General features: G+C 36.4%; 1 long non-coding RNA gene across 1 annotated transcript in view; it reads right to left on the minus strand.

Moving 5' to 3' along the window:
* Positions 1-2,958: 2,958 nt before the first annotated feature.
* The window catches only part of LOC145288110 (uncharacterized), a 28,784-nt gene continuing 13,606 nt past the window's right edge, over positions 2,959-18,136 (minus strand). Inside the window, exons 2-3 of the long non-coding RNA XR_013869265.1 lie at positions 3,556-3,628; positions 2,959-3,423 (exon numbers count right to left, since the gene is read on the minus strand). This is a non-coding gene — a long non-coding RNA (uncharacterized LOC145288110). The remainder of the gene's footprint in view (positions 3,424-3,555; positions 3,629-18,136) is intronic.

Below are 18,136 nucleotides of genomic sequence, written 5' to 3' on the forward strand. Positions count from 1 at the left end.
AAAAACAAAGATTTATTTATTTTTATTTGTTTGCTCCTGTGTTTGTCAATGTGGTGGTCTGAGAGAGGTTTGAACTGTAACGAACACGATTTTTTTAACCTTTTAAAGCTAAAATATGTACATTTTTTTTTCAATGAAAAAACATTGCTTTATTTTGTTTTTCTGAATAATTTTTGTATATAAATTATAAAGGAACAGATGTCAATTCACTTTCACATTTTTATTTTTAATTTTAAAAAGAATCTAGAATAAAAAATTACAGTCTCCTCTCAACATAACTTAAAAATTCTAAAATAAAATAGCCACTTTGAAACCGTAAACAGACAGCCATTGTTTTGCTTTTTTAATTTTTCGAGAGGAAATGGTTTTAATGATTTTTAAATGATGAAGAGTGACTATAAGGGGAAGTAATTCGTTTCTCATTAATTAATGCCCCCTCGACGTATATATCCCCGGCAAACCTTCTTAGCAATAAAATCTCACCCTTTCACTATTGAGGTCTCTAAATTTCACAAAGTTTTCTACTCTAATAGTTTCTTCCCCTGAACAGCTAGACTTTGGAATTCCCTTCCTGCTACCTGCTTCCCTGACTGTACTAATATGCAAAAGTTTAAATGTACTGTAAACCAACATCTTGTTAATCTTTCCTAGGCCTGGTCACAAACAGTAACCCCTTACGTCCCAGTGGTGATATACTTTGTTAGGGGTGAACGGGAGTTAAAAAATGGGGGAAACCGATAGAAAAAAAAGATCTCAAAATTGATTTTGAACTCTCTAAAGGTAAAATAGAATTATCTGAGTGGCATTTCCCCTGATGTGTCAACTGGAGTCCATCTTAGGATGAATTTTTCTCTTATATAGGTAGGTAGGATATTGCATCATGGGTAATTGCTAAGATTATAGTTATCCTTTTTTATCTTGCATAGACAAGTACTTTAACTAGTTTTATTACCTTTTGTAAAATCTTCGCTTTTCTACAAATGTTGGTGTTGGGGAGGGGTAATTATGAAAACAGCGACCATTTCACACACACAAAAATTAATCATGAAAAAAAAGAAGACATCTGGGTTTTTAAGAGCAAGTGACGATAATGAATTTCATCAAACAATCTACACAATACGAACCAAACAATTTTACAATAACTTAGCCATAAACTAAGTTTTGCTTTAAATTTGCAGGGAAGGAGTAGTAAAAAATGTGACTTAAAACATTCAATATGGTTTCTGCACTTCATTTTACTGTAAGAAAAAAGCAATTATTTTTCTCAGGAAATTCCTCTTATTTCTTTTAGTTAAATCATTCTTTTATATTCAATCCAGGCAACACAGAGAGACACAGGTCCTGCTAATTTTTAATTTTAAATGTTTTTTTCTCTCTTTATGCTTTCGTTTATGACAATCAAAATTAAGGTCAGTTGTGAAAGCTTGCTAATATTATTAGAATTAGTGGTACTTGTACAGTTTAGTCAAGACATTAAAAAAATGAAAATATCGAAAAACGTTTAAATTGTATGTATACGTTATGGAACGAGGTTCTCCGGAAAAAGAATTTCATTTAATTTCATCAAGTAGTTTTTTTTTTACAACGGAAAAACATGTTTTTATTAGAGTGCGTTGAAGGCGGCCATCTTGGATTTATAAAAAAATTTTGTTTGAATTTTAGAAATAACAAAGGGAGATAACTCCAGTTAAGCGCTGACACCCCTTCCCATCTTTAATACTAGCTAAATCGAACATTTTGCTCGGTATCATAACAAATTGTTTCTTCGCTGTAAAAAAAAAAACTACTTGATGAAATTAAGTGAATTTTTTTTCAGAGAACTTCGTTCCATAACGGATACATACAATTTAAACTTTTTTCGATATTTTCATTTTTTAATGTCTTGATTAAACTGTAGAAGTACCGAATTAGTTTTTATTTCTCTCTTCAAAATTTAAATGTGTTGCCCTTCAGACTGAACATTTATCACAAACAAGTAAACAAAATTTCACATTGATGGCAAGATTGTATAAATAGACATATTTTATAATTAGTGTTTGATGTTTGATCAGTGCATTCTATACTGATAGACAATCTATTATTACACTAAACTAGCTGGCAGTCCGGCGATGCTCGGTCGTACAATACACTTAAACATGATATTTTGATTTATGCAGATTCTATATGTATTATTATATATTATGAGGAATAATTTGCCCGGTGGACTAATTTGCAGAAAAACATTTTTTAAATAAAAAAATAAAAATGATAATGTCGTTCATCAAATTCCGTCTGTGTTTGTTTACAACATCATGTCAGCTGATATTTGGGCTTGACGGTAAATGCGCTGGAAAAGTTACTTCTGATTACTGTTTAGTTTTTAAAATATGCAAATGAAGAAATGATTTGTTGCGATTTTAAATGGACCCTTTTCTTTTATCATAAATTGAACTGATTAATAAGAAAAATTAAAATAAAATGGAGAGAATACATCTGGGTTTGAAAAGGGGATCATTCGATCATAGAATGCTCTACCACTAAGCTATATCTTCAGATGACAATATATGTTGTTGTTTTTTTAGAAGAAATGATTTGCTGAAATTTTATTATCTCCCTTAGCCGGTGTAATGTAAATTCCTCTGTAAAAATTATTCCTTTTTATGCCAGAGAGAAAAGCTATTTTTAAAACTGGATTTTTTTTCGATTTTCCATACTTATCAGGTGAATTTCTCTACATAAGAACACTGTCATACATATAAATTAGCTTTGTGTGAAATCTGCAAAAGATAAACTTAGCTGTTTCGAAGTTGATTAGGAAAGGAACTCGCGTGTGTGCGCGCACACATACACACATACACAGACACGCACACACACAGCGGCATACTGAAGAGACAGTTGCAATCTGGAGGTATCTGACGTCGTCTACCCAGATACTGGAAAAATATGTACAAGGCGTGTTTGAATCAATTCCCACTTTATTTATGCCGTTATATTCATTTATTTTCAACAGAACGAATTAGTTCAACCAGTTCATAAAGGGTTAATGGCGCCATTTATATGTCAGGCTCTGGACTTATTCAGTGGTGTGTTATTAGTCTATGAAGACTTGTCAAAGGTCAACAAAGTTGAAGAAGATATATTGGACAATAATTCCTCAAACATTTGTACTCCTTATTTGTTTTGCATGAAACACATCTCTCACAAAGAAAGTACAACCGACAATCACAAACGATAAAAAAAAATATAGATATTTAAGGGAGCGGTTAACCACAAAAAAAAAAAAAAAAAAAAAAAAAAAAATCACGTCGTTTCTCTCAACATAGTTATTCTTTGCTTGAAAGTTGGAATTTACATGGGCGTTCCATTGACAGTGGATAGAAGAAATAGATGACATTCCAACTCCATTCGACAGCATTAGAAATGATGAAATAGAAGGGTTAATCTCTGGAAGAGAAAAATGTATCTAACTTCAGTTTGATGTTGGTAAAGCAAAAAAAAAAAAGAAAAAAAAAAAAAAGAGCAAATAAATTGGTTCCATGTGTTTTTTTTTCAAAATGTATGTCCTTATTTACTTACCTCCCCACGAGGTCAGTCCGATATGAGATCGGTTTTTAGTGTGAGGAAAATCCAACTCCACAAAAAGAGCCATCTGGAATTAAACAAATAAAAATTGCCTTAGTTTAAAAGGATTTCCTCTTCATTAACCGAGGACAGAAAAGATAAAGCGAACTATCAAAACAGATATTACACGTTTCTCCTAACCAAAAACCAAAGGAGTTAATCATTTTTGTGCTGACAGTTTCATTTTAGACAGTTGATTGACATTGTATGCGTGCAATTTTTAGAGGCGGGATCACTTGATAAGATTTTTCATGTTTGACTTGATTGTGGTGTGTAGAGACATACTTATGCAAATTAGATGGCTATGCTTGTAAAGTGGGCTTAAAAGTTTACAGAGTCCTAGACTAGCGTTGAATTTATAACTCTGTATGATGACCGGTGTTCCACTTTTTCCCGACCTGTCTCATCGATTGTTCCCGTTCTGTGCATGCCCCCCCCCCATCTTATGACTGCAACACTAGTGTTTTGTGGTCACTTGTTGGGAAAGTTCTCTATAGTTGTGAGTTGATCCTCGCATTTGTGGAGACAATCGTCTTGGTGGTCGTGTTACTCTCATGCTGCATTGTGGAATCAAACTCGTGCCTGATCGGATCTTGGTTATCCACCTCCATATCTGCATCAGATGTGTCATCTGCCATCACTACATCATCATCCATCTTTTCCACGTCGATCCTCTCGTGTATGTCACACAGGAATATGCTTTCCTCCATTTTTTGGCTTTTGGGGAGGTGATTGAAGGGGTGGTTGTATGAGCGAATAATCTGGTGTATCGATGATAGGTTGGGTCTTCCAAAGGAAACAACAACTGCGTAGTGTGATCCTGTCGCTTCCATCCAACCGTACCCGGTATTGTCTATTACCGATGGTCTCGACAACTCTCCCCATTTTTTCCATCGTCGCTGATATAGCCCCTCTTAATTTTGCACCATACGTGCAGAACCACCCCCTCAATGCATTGCATACTGCTGCAACCTTCACTGATGGTAACAGGACAACTTCAATCCAGCCGGTGTATCAGTCTGCATATACCATGTAACTCTTCCCATGCATATCCAGTAGGTCCATGACAGTCTTTTGGGATGGAAATTCTGGGTTTGAGAGTGGCATTAGTGGTTCTCTCCGTTGGGACGGGATGATCAAATTGTATTTTCAACATTGTTATTTGTTTGTCAGATACTAGCGTCTAGATCGGGCCAAAATAATCTTTGTCTAGCATTAGCTAACATCCCATTCACCCCTTGATGGGTGGAGTGCAGTGCTTCTAGTACCTCAGCTCTAAGCTGTTTTGGTATTAGAATTTTATCCTCTTTTATGGGTACTATTTCCAAACAATATAGTTGGTCTGTCATTGCCCAGAATTGCTGGTCTTTCGGTGGCAATTCAGGCCATGATTTCGGTAACCTGTCTCATATATATATATCACTAAAGTTCAGCATTCCTCATCAGTGACCACAGTTGCCACGATTCTATTGCAGGTTACAGCTTTAAAGTTGGGGGCATGTGCATACGTGGCTGTGATTGATGCTTGCATGGTCTCCTTGATCTGCTGAGTAGTATCGGTGGTCCTTAATCTGCTATGTCTTGATGGTGCCAGGTATTGAGATGTGCAGCCGGCGTTGCATTTAGTTTTCCAAGAATGTGCTTAATTCGGAACCTGTACATAAACAATTTTTTTTTAAAGAAACATTGTAAAATGAGACGAAACAAAGGAGAACAATTTGGAAAGAGAATTCCTTCGCATTTTTCGAAAGGATTTGGTCTGTGCAGAAAAACAGAAATTAACTCCAAATTAAAAGAAAATGTTAAAACCATTTTTAGATCCAAAAGAAAAATATCATTTTCGACACTAGCAACAATAGATGAAGTCTTAGAAAAGTTAGAAAAAATTGGTACAATTTCAAAAGTTGATTACTTGAATTGGGCATCGCCAACCGTATATATAAATAAAACCGAAAACTGAAAAGTCAGAGTATGTGCTGTGTTGAATGATTGTTTGAAAGACCATGCATAACTCATACCATTCCCATATGTTCACTAAATTAAACGATGGTAGAGTGTTTGCAAAATTGGATTTGTCTGAATCTTACCTTCAGGTTAAAGTTAGCGAATAATGTTCAAAGTAAACACACATAAAAGAATATTAAAACTTAATTGTCTTCCTTGGATTGAAGGTAACTCCAAGCCTATTCTAGCAAATAATGGACACAATGTCGGCAGGTATAGAATATGCAAGCACATATTTGGATTATATTTTGATTAAAAGTGAAAATGAGATGCAACACAAAGTTCATATTAGAGCAGTATTTCAGAGAATTGCAGAATATGTGTTCAAGGTGAGCTGTGAAAAAATGCGCATTCTTCTTAAAGAAGATGAAATATTTAAGGCAGATCATTGACTTAAAAGGAAGAAACCCAGACTCAAAAAGGGCTGAAGCTATTAAGAACATGCCCACACTTGATAAAGTTGTTAAACTCCATTCTTTCTTGAGAGTGGTAAGTTACTGTAGCATATATATCCCAAAAGTATATGATTTGAGAGTTTTGTTAAATAAGTTGGTAAAAAAGGGCGCAAATTAAATATGGCGAAAAGAATGCAAACAGACATTTATAAAATAAAAAGATGTTTGTTCGCAGACATATCGTTAACATATTTCAACCCGGAGAGGAAAATCATTATATTATTATATATATATATATATATATATATATATATATATATATATAAAAGCCAAGTACGGCCAAGGATGGAATACTGTTGCCATATCTGAGCAGGAGCTGCCAAAAACAGCCTATCATGCCTTGATAGAGTACAAAATAGACTTCGTGGTTTAGTGGGGGATGCCCTTTTCTCTACCCTGCAACCTCTCTCCCACAGAAGAGACGTTGCGAGCCTATCCTTGTTTTATCGTTATTTTCATGGCAGGTGCTCGTCTGAACTCCAATCTCTGGTCCCCCCTCGCCAATCTTTCACGAAAAACACCCGTCTAGCTGAATCCACTGTGAAAAATTTCCCCCACTCTATATCTGTGCCTAAATCAAAACGCGGATTTCATGAACAAAGCTTCTTTCTTAGAACTGCACGCCTGTGGAACTCTGTTCCGTCTGCCTGCTTCCCTCCGGACTACAACTTGGATGTCTTCAAGTCTAATGTTAACAAATTCCTAATGAACCGCCCTCCTAATTAAACACTTCATCAAATCTCCTCACTAACATAATGTACTTGCAATAACCCTTATCCCTGAGTGGCTTCCGGGCCTTGATAAGTGGTGATCACTGTGTAAAAAAAAAAAAAAAAAAAAAAAAAGCAGCAGATGCTAGTAGTGAAAGGCTGGGTGCTGTACTGCTTCACAAATTTGAGGATAGATCTACAAAGATAATATCGCTTGCCTCGAGAACTTTATTACCTACAGAACGAAATTACAGTCAAATTGAAAAAGAAAGTTTAGAAATAATTTATGCATATAAAAAAATTCACAAGTTATATGGAAGAGAATTTATTCTGCAAACAGACCATAAATCGCTGATAATAATATTTGGTTAAAAAAAAAGGTATACTAATTCACACAGCAAATCAACTATAACATTAGAGCATAATTCTATTGAATTATAATTTAAAAATAGAATAAGTAAAAAAAAAAAAAAAAAAAAAAAAAAAAAGTACCTTTAAATAATATATGTTATGTCGATGGGTTATCAAGATGGATACCTAAATATATGGAACTACTCCAAAAAACAATAATAGTGGCGCTAAGAGATGAAAGTAAATTGTCAGGTTTGTTACGCAATACTATTAGAATTTCCGGTTATGCTAGATGTGAAAAACAGCGGAGAAGGATAATTTCATTAGAAAAATAAAAACAAGTCTGGTTGAATGAGAAAAATAAAAGAGGGAAATAGTGTGTCATCATTTTCCATATCCCACCAGGTATTACAAAACGCAGTCAGAGTAGCAATGCTGGCTACTCTGCAAAAGAGAACCCTCAAAGAATTTCATATGGGCCATCCAGGGGGTTCATGAATAAATGAAATTTTTAATGAGAAGCTAAGGATGGATAAAGACATAGAAAATGTGGGAAAACAATACACAGGATGCCAACTGGTAGCATGGGATTCACTGGTAAAGATTCAACCATAACCAAAGACAGATGTCCAGTTGACTCGATTGCATAACGACTATGCAGGGCCCATAAATGGATATTACTTGATCATTGCGGACAGTTTCACTCAGTGACTAGAAATTGTTAAGTGCAGAAATCTGACTGCAACATATACAATAAACGCACTTAATGAAATTTTTAGCAGTTTTGGACTCCCAAAAACTTTAGTCAGCAACATTGGAACCCAGTTTCCAAGAAGAAAATTTAAAGAATTCTGCAAATCATTGTCCATTGATCACGTGACTATGCCAGTATACCATCCAAGATCGAATGAACAGGCAGAAAAATTTGTGAACACGTTTAAATGAAGAAGAATCAAGGCATGGACGCAAATGAAAAAAATATTCAGAAATTTTTGGCAGCTTACAAAATCATGCCACACCCGATTACGACATCACATTTATTGCCAACAGAGTTAATGTTTGCGAGGAAAATATACTCTGTGATTGATAGGCTGTTGCTTATTCTGGCGAAGAAACTATATCAATAAAAGAAAAAACAAATGACTAAAGTCTATAAACTAAGTGACAAAGTTTATTTCAAAAACTTTAGGGCTGAAAGAATGTTTTGGGAAGAAGGAATGGTAACCAAAAGAATTGATCAGGTCATATATGACATAAAAGGGAGACACAATTCCGTGCAAAAGACATTGGAATCAATTGAGATCCAGGCACACTGCAGAGTTCATAGAAAATACTGAAGAGATTCTGATGGATGTCCGATATGGTGTAATTGAAATTCTTGTCTCTATAAGTCAGCATTCTCCAATGGAGGCATTCCCGAAAGCTAAAAGTACAAGAGTATCAAACGTCATTACGTCAAGGAGAATTGAATAAGACAAAACTCAGAAAAAAGTGACTGGATTATGTCCAGACCTTAAACAGAAAAGATATTCAAACTAAATTTCACGGGAAAATTTAGCTCAGGTGGAAATGATGTAATGAATATTAGAACATCCGGGTCCATTTTTTTTTTTTTACAAAGGAATCACTACTTATTAAGGTCTGGAGGCCACTCGAGGATAAGGTTTAATGAATGTAATGTAGTCATTGGGACAATATCATAGTAATCGTCGGTAGTGGAATTTGGTTAATTGGATTACTTAAGGGGATGGCTCATCAAAAACTTGTTTATCGTTTAACTTGAAGATGACCATATTGTAGTCAGCTGGAAAGCAGGCAAACAGAAAAGAGTTCCACAGGCGTGCAGTTCTAAGAAAGAAACTTTGTTCATGGAATCTAGGTTAAGGTTTCAGCACAGATAAAGAGTGGGAGAAATTATTGATAGTGATTTCAACTAAACGAGTGTTTTTCGTGAAAGTTTAGCAAGATGGGGGGGGGGGAGGGCATAGATTGGAGCCCAGAAAGGCACTTGCCACGAAAATAACCTCCTAATGTGTTTATGATTGGCTGGTTAATACTGATCGATAGAGCCACCTAGGAGAGACGCCAAAAAGTACCCAAGTCTTATGCTAGGAACACCAGCTTCAACTACTGCACTTGTGCAGTACGACGACTTACCAGATTATTCATTGAAACTGTAGCAAGACCACTCAACTATTTCAATGATACATATTCCTTTTGCAGGACATATCATTGCTGTTAAAGCAAATAAACACGAACAACTGGAGTAGGGTCGAAGAGCATTTATTTAACATGTGCATACCGTTCACGCTATATATTTCAAAAGTTCTTTTTACACCGTTTCCAGTAGGAAAGTTAACTCTCTGTTGTGGAGGGTGTTCAAGGGACACAACTGGGTAAAGTTAACAATACTTCCCCCTTTTTCTTGTCTTTTAGATGACCACTGAAAAAGAAAGAAAAAAAAATTATTTTTAAATATCAATTTCTTTGGGTTCAGATACGAATCCAAGTATCTTAAATGAAGGGACTCCCTTCTTGGTTAAGCAGTCAGCTACCTGTCTTTTGGTAGGTATCCAAGAGAACTCTGCTATTTCTTTTCTTTCCAGCATTTCTCTCAAAATAGTCATCTCAATACGAAGCCTTTTATCTAGTATTTGGGTGGATGAATGCATGGAGTCAAAGAGACAGGAATTGTCAGTTTTGCAGATTATTTTTATATTTTCGGGTTCATCCTTCAATTGTAGTATTTCTAATAGTAGTTTCCTATAAAATAGACAGGCCTCCGACATGTAAACCATGGTTAGGGTTTCAGCAGCCAATGTGCTTTTGACCACTCTTCTAATGCACTTGGACTGTCAGGTTATTGGTGTATATTTGTGCTTATTGCCAACTAAAAAGATTATATAACCACCTTGAGATTCTCCGTCGGTCAGGTTGGCAAATGAGGCATTACTGTAGGCAACAATCTTGAGATGATTGAGATCTCCTAAGTCAGGAATATCTACCTGTTTTTTTTCTTTCTTGGCTTCCTTTACTACTCTATTGGTATGTTTTATATATTCAACATTGCTTTGTTTGAGGATGGAATTTAATACACTGACATTGTAGCTGAGATCAGGTCTGGTCTGGGTAGCCAGCCAGTTAAGTTGGCTGATAACTTGTCGATTTCAGAAATTTCCACTGTGGATATTTTGTTGTTAATATTCCTGCCAGTTTCCACTGGGATATATTTCATTTTATTTACATACCCATTCTGTTTGATGTCTGTTTGATGTACTGAAACTCTGCAATTTCTTCAGATTTAACTGCAAATACTTGACGGATTTTGCCAATAACTTTTTTTATGAAAAATCTGTGACCCTGCAAAGCAAAAAATCATCCACATGTATAGCAATTATACCTTGCAATTTGTTTTCGAAATGCCATGTAAATATAGCCTGATCATATTTTGAAGCTATAGTTGCTGACTTCATCAATTCCTCCCTGAGTGTGAGATACTAGGACCTAGAGGCATCGGTCAAGCCATATACACATTTGGAGAGTTTCCAAATATAGCCTTGGGGAACATTAACAGCTTTGGGAGGATTCAGATAAACCAGTCGGTCCAGCTTCTTGCTTTGCAGAAATGCTGTTTTGATATCCATGGATTTACATACCCAATGGTTGGATGCCATTATAGCTAATCCTATGCGTAAACCTTCTTTGGAGCAGTAGCAGAATCATTTCTTAGATTCTCAGCATCTTTACCCTGAAAGCCTCAGGCAACTAGTCTGGCCTTGAATGTTTGTTGGTTATTGGAATTTTTGCTTGTGTAAATCCATCTGGGGGAGATTTTTGGTTGACCTTGATCCAGTACTTTTTTTTTTTTTTTTACAAGGAGATCACCACTTATCAAGGCCCAGAAGCTACTCGGGGAGAAGGGTTATTTTGTGTACAATAATCAATGGGATAATATCGTAGTAATAGTTGGTATTGGAGATTTGATAAAGTGTCTTACTTAAGGGGACGATTAATTAGGAATTTGTTTATGTTGGACTTGAAGACATCCAAGTTGTTGTCAGGTGAGAAACAGGCAAAAGGAAGAGAATTCCACGGGCGTGCACTTCTAAGAAAGAAGCTTTGTTTATGGAATCTATGTTTTGATTTAGTCACAGATAAAGAGTGGGGGAAATTACTGACAGTGGTTTTAGTAAGACGGGTGTTTATTGTGAAAGATTGGCGAGGGGGGACCAGAGATTAGACCTCAGACGAGTACTTGCCATGGAAATAACGATAAAACAAAGACAGGCTTGCAACGTCTCTTCTGTGGGAGAGAGGTTGCAGAGAAAAGAGCATCTCCCACTAAGCCACAAAGTCTATTTTGTACTCTGTCAAGGCAGGATAGGTTGTTTTTTGAAGCTCCAGTCCAGATGTGGCAGCAGTACTCCATCTTTGGACGTACTTGGCTTTTATATAGATAGAGAATTGCATCAGTAGTGAGATATCTTCTGGAGCAGTAGAAGGATCCCACCATTTTCCCAGCGGCCTGGGCAACAGACTTGATATACGTGTTCCATTTCAGATCAGGAGTAAAGGTCAAACCCAGGAGCTTGTCAAAAAATGAAGCCTCCCCAAGACGAGAGCCATTCATTTCAATTGATGCCAGATGAGGAACAGAGCATTGATGATGTAAAGTTAGGAGCTTGGTTTTAAATGCATTAAAAGTAACCAGCCATCTCTTCCCCCACTGAACCACGCGCTCAAGATCAGAGGAGAGGGAATCAGAGAGAGCGTTGTCATTTACGGCCTTTGATTTGTTGCCGTAGATGGTCGTGTCATCAGCATAGATGTCAATGAATGATTTAAGTATGTGTTTTGGGAGATCAGGAAGAGACTTGGGCCCAAGATGGACCCCTGGGGGACTCCAGCATTAATACTGATAATCCTATCAGAGAGAAATGATTTAATTATTGAGAAAACATTTCCAGTTATACTGTAGCTGGAAATCTTGTAAAGTAGGCCCTTATGCCATACCTTATTGAAGGCCTTTGATATGTCAAGAGCAATTGCCCTAGAAAGGAAGCCTTTGTCGAGAGATTCACTAATCCTATGGGATATAACTGTTAGCACATCAGCTGTAAATCTAGCAGAACGGAAACCATATTGCATCTCACTTGAACATAGACTTTATTTTTAACCCAGCTCGGAAGTTCCTTTTGTTCAGCTTCCTCTAGTTCCAAGCTATCATCGCCAAAAAGGTTCACCCTGTTCCATAACTACATTCATCAAATGTTTATTTTTACCAGTGGCTCTACTTATGACATTTAACTTCTTCCAGTCTGATTCTGTGTCATTGGCAAGCTTGCATTTGATGATTTGTCCAGGTTTGGGAAGTTTGACTTTCCTGGTGGTGTTGTCACATTTATTGGTTATGTCTTTAGTCTCCACTGTAGGGCATCGTTCAGTGTTATCTGCTATTTCTAAATCTTCTTCTAAAATATTCTCTTCTAAGTTTGACACTCTTGGGGATCCTTCAGACTCTTGTAGGGTGCTCAATTTCTCGTTGTTACCCTCATTGTGATTCTGGTATGTTTCGGGGTAGGACGCTAAACGAGACGGATGTACTCTAACATAGGTGCCACCATGCTTGACAAGCACCTGTTTGTTCTCCCACCTATCACACAAGTTCCTTTTGTAGAGAACAGCATCTCCATTTTTATAGGATTGCGTGATACCTGTTCTAACTTGGTGGCGAAATGCTTGTCTAAGCTTTTCTGAAGATTCAATCACTATGAAGTGTTTCCTGGCAGCATGCATAGCATTAAGGTTATTTGCAACAATTTCACTGGTAGAGACACCTTCTAGTGCAGGAAGCTCGTCATTAAGAAAACCAGGTAGGTTGGGATTTCTGCCAAAAACGAGTTAAAACGACTATATCCATGGACACATTGAAGTGTATTTTTGGCACTTACTGCCCATGTGAGAGCCACCTCGAAATTGCAGTTTGTTTCTTCTAGAGTTTTCTTCATCATTTCCCCTAAAATCCAACTGTGCCTTTCATTTAGCCCATTACTCCATTACAGTGGTACGAACGACAACATTCATATTTTGTGCCATGTCCCTAAACGCCTGATTGTTGAATTCTCTGCCATTGTCAGTGAGAATAAATCCAGGGTTACCAAAATAAGTAATCCAATTTTTGAAAATAGTACTAATAATATTGGAGCTCTCTTTACCCTGAATTTTAGCTGCAACACTTTACCTGGCACCATGATCAATAAGGTGCAATACTTTGTTACCATTAATTTCTTTTATGTCCATGGCAATGCTCTCGTTAAAATATGTTCCCAGTGAAAACCCCACGACAGGTCTTGGTTCAACCCTTTTGTATCAAATTTCACAAGAATTAGGAATTTCCTGAAGTATCTTAATGAATTGCTTGTCTTTCATTCCGGTGCTCCTAAGTCATATAGTTTTTTATCGGTGACTAAATTGTCTATGAAGTTTTGTGGCGATTTTTATTTTTTCTTGCTTATTTTTGTTAAAAATGTTTTTGGTAAACAAACTATGTTTGAACTTATCTCGGTCTGGTGGAGGTCTTGTTATGGGAATGTGGTAGTGTCCTGAAGAAGTACATTGCAGTGCGATTTTTTTTCCAAACATGGTGACACTGTCGTTCTTGAAATTGAGGCTTGTGCTGGCTCTTTTCATTGACTTTTTGCTCAGTAAAAGCGATATTTCGGCGTCCACCACGTCAGTGATAATACTAACTTCAATGACAGCAATGACACATGGTAAAGTTGCTGTGTGAGTGGATTTAATCGTGTTCCCATCACCAAATTTGTAGCTTTTCCCTCCACCTCGAACTTTAATTTTTTTGTTTTTCTGGCAGGGTTTCTAGAAAACACTCCATGATGATGGCGGAGGACATACGTTGCATGGTGAGAAATTATAGGAGAATGATATGATAGATGTGTAATGTGAGTTACAGTGTAGACTTGGTTCTGATGACCTCAAAGGAAAATTAAATCTCGACATTATAGCAAGATGTGTGCAGAACAAAAACCTTCAATGGTTGAAAGAATGAATAAGAGTTCTTGGATTAATAAATGTAAAACAGTTAAGGTAGCAGGTCTAGTTCACAGGAGAAGACCCAAGGAAATCATGGAATGAAATGATAAAAATTGATTTCAGAGAAAGAGGGATAAATTAAAACCTGGCCAGAGATAAGTTAGTTTGAAAGTCAATTTCTTAACACATGTCAACATACAAAACGGATGTTACACAAAATATGATTATGCTAATGATGCGTGCTGTATTTTTTAACGTTTCTGTAAAATAACAAAAAAGAAAAATAATTTATTTGATTTTATTATTTTAAATCTAAAAAAATTACCAATAAATATAATTATTTAAGTGCTAAAACATTTTAAAAATACAATCTTCACTGAAATATTTCTTGTTGAATTTGATTTGAAGAAACGAAGAAAATCTATTTCAAAAATTGAATTTTTTTCTTTACATTTTAATATATTTCAATTATTTTTGTTTTTGATATCGTCAAGTTTATCATTTTTTCATGGAATGAAAAGTTAAAAATAACATTTTCAATATGAGGTAAAGTAATAACGAATAACTTAAAGCCTTCTATATATATAAACTAGCCTGGGTGGCCGGCGTTGCCCGGGTGTTTGGAGATGTGTGTTGAGCAAAAAAAAAAGTTGTAGTAGGCAGGCAGGCTCGAACCCATGACGCAAAGGCGAAAAAAAAAAGTGAAGGTGTGTGTAAGGATGTTGGTTTAGCAAAAAAAAAGAAAAAAGGAAAATTGCAAGCGTAAAAAAAAAAAAAGTATTAAAACCTATAGCGTGTCAGAGGAAAAAGAGAGGAATAAGAACAAACTGCCTTACCGTGGCCGTGATTGTGACATCACAGGCGGTCAAAATAAGGCTGGAAAACTGCCCAATTGAGGGTGATGTATTTGGCCATTTTTTTATATTTGTCATCCGAAGGGTCGGCTTCAAAATGATACCAATCTCATGAAAATCTGTCGCCTCTGTCGAAAGTTTTTGGGAAACATACAAACATACATACATACATTCATACATATATACATTTAAACAGACAAGCGAGATTTATATTATAGAAGACAAAAGTGGCATGCACGTTTTTGTATGTCCAAGAAAGGCTTTTTTAGGGGGGGGAGGGTTCTCAAGAGGGTCACTATTTTTTACAACTTTTTATACATTCCCTAGATCATAATATCTACGATTTGCGAACGGACGTTGTGTCTACATTTATTTTGATCGACTTTTAAAAAATTCATGCTACTCTGCCTTTCACGTGTTTGTTGGTCTTTTTTGTATAAAGAGAGGGGAACTCATTGATGCAAAGCCATCACCGGCCTTTTGTGCTGGGACGTCTTGAAAGCGATTAGCTTTGATCAATGTGGGGAACCCCTTCATATCAGACAATTGCTATTCATTTGAGAGTTCCCCTTTTTTGGGGGAGCTTGGTTTCCCCAACATCGTGGGGGAACAAATGAAACAGCAGAAAGCTAAACTGGTCTTCAGCCAATGTTCATTTCTCCACCTACTTATTCATTTAGCAAGTCAATTTTTTGATTGACATCACTAAATTTGAATGCTTTTCACTTCCTATAGCCTTGTAGTGTACCATTACGATGTCACGTTTTCTTTTACTTTCTTTTCTGCCTTCGCGTCACCATGTCACAGGTTCAAGCCTACCTGCCTACAAACACTGTTTTTTTCTTTTACACCTCCAAACACATGGACAACGCCGGGTATCCTCGCTAGTCTATTATATATAAAAGGCAAAACGGCCGTGTGCATTTTTATATGTCTAGCAAAGGTTTTTTTTTTCAGGGGTTCTCGGGGGGGGGGGGATTACTATGTTTCAGAACTTTATATATACTCCCTAGATGATAATATCTATGATTTGCAAAGGGACGTCGTCTCTAGATTTATTTTGATCGACTTTTATAAAATTCCTGTTATTCCATCCTCTCGCAAGTTTTTTGTATAAAAGTGAAACTAATCAAAAGCGATGAAAGCTTCCCGGCTTTTCTACAGGGACGTCCAGAAAGCAATTAGCTTTGATCAATGTGGGAGAAACTCCTCATATTAAACAATTGCTATTCATTTAGACACTACCTTTTTATGGGGAGCTGGTTTTCCCCAACATCGTGGGGAAACAAATAAATGAAACAGCAGAAAGCTAAACTGGCCTTCAGCCAACGTTCATTTCTCCACCTACGTATTCACTTAGCAAGTCAACATTTTGATTGACATCACTAAATTTGAATGCTTTTCACTTCCTATGGCCTCGTAGTGTACCATTACAATGTCACGTTTTCTTTCACTTTCTTTTCCGCCTTCGTGTCACAGGTTCGAGCCTGCCTGACTGCTAATACTTTTTTTTTCTTTCACGCCTCCAAACACCCGGGCAATACCAGGTGCCCCTGGTAGTCTAATTTATATCATGCATTTTATGAACCTAACCGATGATTGCCTCTAATGATCCAAGATGAAACTGAAGGAAAATATCAATGCAGTCTTTAGATTTCTTGAAATATTTAAATCTTAAAATTTATTTGCAAGTTCTGTTAATATATCGATTTCTAAAACAACCATAACACACACACACACACACACACACACACACACACACACACACACACACACACACACACACACACACACATATATATATAGCACTCACTGGTATTAACTATGCACATATGTATATACACACATATGCACATGTATGTGCGTGTATATATTTGCGTATGTGTATATAAATATGTATGGATAAAAAATCAATACGAAAAATATATAAATGCTTATATTTTTTCTATATCTATTTCCTATTTGTTGACGTGTAGGAATACAAAAAGTCTTTCGAAAAAAAACGAAAATATTTCTTTCAAAAGCACATAATTTCCGATCGATCCTTCGGTCTTCTTCGGTGTGATTTATACACGTCAACAAATAGGAAATAAATGCAGAAGAGATATAAGCATCTATATATTTTTTGTATTGATTTTTTATCCATACATATTTATATACAGCAAAATGAATACACGTGAATATAACATGCAATTTGTATATATGTGTGTGTGTGTGTGTGTGCATATAGGTTTCACTATAATCAGGAGAGGATTATAATGATTGCTCAAGATCAAGGCTTGATGACCAATGCTTATAAGCAACGACAACAAGTGCAAGTCCTGCTACACAGAAATCGAGAGTAAAGTTTTGCTATTATACAATGTGACACAATCGAGTGTATAAATATCTCCACTGGACCATCTTTAAAAGTTGAATATCGAATGCAGCAGCAAGGCTTAGGAACATATAGAGGATGACACCACCCTCTATAACAGGCATGAGGGGGAAACAAATGACCACATATCTAAGTAAATGGCAGAATCACTAGAGGATAACCTCCAATCTGCAGTGTAATGGGGACAAAAATGGATGGTTACATTCAATGCTGCCAAGATCAAGCTTGTTTCCTTCAATAACCACAAGAAACCTTCTCTACCACCAATAGCAATGGTCAAGAACACATAAGAAGTACTTCTTTTAAACTCCTCGGCCTAATGTTCAAGGGAACATGAACTAGAATAGATACATTAAGAGCATTGCCAAGGCTGCTGCAAAAAAGGCGAGCTCTCTCTACCGTGCTAGAAAATTATTTACGCCTGAAAGTATCCTGTACCGCTATAAAGCCACCATTCGCCCATGTATGGAGTACTGTTATCACATATGGGCTGGTGCATCTGCTGCTTGTCTCTCACTCCTGGACAGGGTTCAAAAGAGAGTCGCCAAGCTGATAGGTCCTGAACTGTCATCTAGGCTTTAGCCTCTGTCCCATCGATGAAATGTTGCATCCCTCTGCTTGTTCTACAAATACTTTAATGGTGAATGCTCTGACTACAAGCACTTGTACCTCCTCGACGTGACTACCCACGACAAACCCAACAAACTCAACAAGCAACTAAGTCCCACCCCTTTA

Source organism: Euprymna scolopes, chromosome 11 (assembly GCF_053919585.1).
Source record: "Euprymna scolopes isolate OS-2025 chromosome 11, ASM5391958v1, whole genome shotgun sequence".
Lineage (NCBI taxonomy): Eukaryota > Metazoa > Mollusca > Cephalopoda > Sepiida > Sepiolidae > Euprymna > Euprymna scolopes.